This window comes from Xenopus laevis, chromosome 6L (genome assembly GCF_017654675.1).
Source record: "Xenopus laevis strain J_2021 chromosome 6L, Xenopus_laevis_v10.1, whole genome shotgun sequence".
Lineage (NCBI taxonomy): Eukaryota > Metazoa > Chordata > Amphibia > Anura > Pipidae > Xenopus > Xenopus laevis.
Window position 1 is genome coordinate 148,206,446 of NC_054381.1, and position 2,604 is coordinate 148,209,049.

Genomic DNA, 2,604 nt, shown 5'->3' on the forward strand with positions numbered 1-2,604 from the left:
TATCTCTGTGTAGAAGTTGTCCAGTGAAAGAGCTTTGATTCGGTGCTTAGGATGCCTAACTTCTGAAAGTCTACATGGATCCTCAGATGACCTCAACTATTTCCGTGTCTTCATTCTCATGAGCAAAGTTATGATTTATGAAATGAGGAAAAAAAAAAGGTAAAGACACACCTCACACTGAAATTTAGTGGAACTGTCAGACTGGGATGGTCTACAAATAAATAATAATAATGAGTAAAGATACATGAAAACCCATCTAAATTTTCACTGGGGGGTGACAAATGGAGCTTCAAGTAGAACATAAACTGAAACTTATGACAATCAATATCAACCAATCAACAGCTAACTTAGCTTGCTCTAGTGCAGTTAGACTAAAGATCATGAAGCTGTTGGGGGGTTGTCAGCCTTTGTGCTGATGTCTTTGTTACACTATAAGACTTTATTTGCATTTCAGTTCTCCTGTTTCCATTCTAAACATGACAGACAGCTCTGCCTATCAATCAGCTCACGCTGAGCTGGTATAAGCACTGATGTTCTTTCATTTTATTTATGTAGATTTGCCTATTCCCATGCAATTTGGATAAGACAAAGAATAAATATTTGTTGAATTCCCCCTACCATCCAAAAAACCCACTAGACCTGAAAATAAAGTCTTCATTTCAGAGTCAGAGGTTTTGCATATAAAACCCAAGTATCTAATGTATCTAATCCAAGTTTAGGAACTCAATTAGGTTTCTTGACTCTTTGTCATAGCATTTGTTGTCATTATTACCATATCCTAATTACTATTATCATACCATTTCCTTTCTGTTTAGCGTCAGCATTTCATTAGAGACGTTGGCACCGCTTTCAACCAGAGGTCTCAGCTGTTGCTAATTTTATGTTATTGCCATGAAAATTGGAAACCCAAACAGCTGAAAGAATATTTATTGATTTTTGTTCCAGGTTATTTGCATAGCATTATTCCTCTGATCCCCAGCTCTCACAGCACTGGCAGGATTCCTCTCCAGTGCTTTGAAACGAAGAAGACAAGGTACTTTCCCTTTAAAGATTTTTCTAATCTTCTTCTATGATGTGACACTCAACGAAAACAATTACTAGTTTGTTTGGCAGAGCGGGGGGGGGGGGAATGGGCTATGCCACACTCTACAATGTAGAAGAGAAATAAAGTGTCATGTAAAATATTTCCATTTACAGTCCACTAAGCACCTCTTTTCCTTAGAAAAGTTGCAATAATTGAAGTCCATGTAAGAACTGCTGTAAGAATCAAACACTGTTCCATCTTCATTCTGCTCCTTTTTAATGAAAAACAATGTTTCTTCTTTCCCCTATTTTTCTTTTATCGTGTTACAATATGTGCTGCATTTTTGGTTTTATAGAGCAATGTAATGGGGAATAATACACAACATAACAGCTGGAAGTAGGTTAGTTACAGTTACTTTCTTTAAACCGGGGGTCCCCAATCTTTTTTACAGATGAGCAACATTCAGATGTAAAAGGAGTTGGGGAGCAACAAAAAATAAGGGCTGTGATTGACCATTGGCCCCTGTGTAAGCTGGCAGCCTACTGGAGGCTCTGTTTGGCAGTAAACCTGGTTTTTATTCAAGAAAAACTTGCTTTCAAGCCAGAAATGTAAAAATAAGCACCTGCTTTAAGGCCACTGGGGGCATCATACAAGGGGTTAGTGAGCAACATGTTATTCATGAGCCACTGGCTGGGGATCACTGCTCTAGAATCATATGCAGTGTCCTTACCTGAAACAATCATGCATCATGTACATTGGTATTTTATACGATGGACTTCTGTAACTGCAACTGTAAATCTCAACACATCCTTTCACAAAGTATAAATAAGCAAAAGGAAAGTCTAAGAAATTGACTGCTTACTGCCCCTTGTGAGCACTTGCATCCAATTTTTTTATGCAACCAATGAGATCAAAGCCTTAAAGTGGACCCGTCACCCAAAAACATTATTCCAAATCCTATTTTATCATGTTAGTCAAGCAAAATGAACTTTAATTACACTGTATACATTATTTGAATCTTGTTTCCATCAGTCTGGAAACTCATAATTATAGGTAAGTCTTGCATCATCTCAGAATCTTGTTTGTGCACCAGAATGGGGGACCTGATGTCCATCCCCATGCACTCGCTACACAATTAAATGGTTAAGAGAACTGGGGGATTGTGGGGAGAGCAGTGACATGTAGGAAGTGCTGAATGGAAAGTGAAAGTAATTAATTGCCCCGTCTAAGGCATAGAGGAGGGGCAGGCAATATTTGAGTGACCGCTGAGATTTTTAAATGAGTTTACAACAGCTATGAACATTTTAATAAAAAAAAGAATTTGAATTTCATGTTTAATTTGAAAAGGACTTTTATTATACAGCTTTTTATGTCTGGGTGACAGGTCCACTTTAAAAGGGATGCAATTTTTCTAATTTCTATTAACAGGTGACTATATCATTTCTTTCTCTTTTTTTTGCCTTTATAAAGGAAGTTCTAGCTCATGTTGCTTGCCTTTCAGTCTTGCCTAAATCATTATTATAACTGGTTAACAACATGTTGCCATGTTGTTATACCTTATAAGTGGCAGAACATTTTGG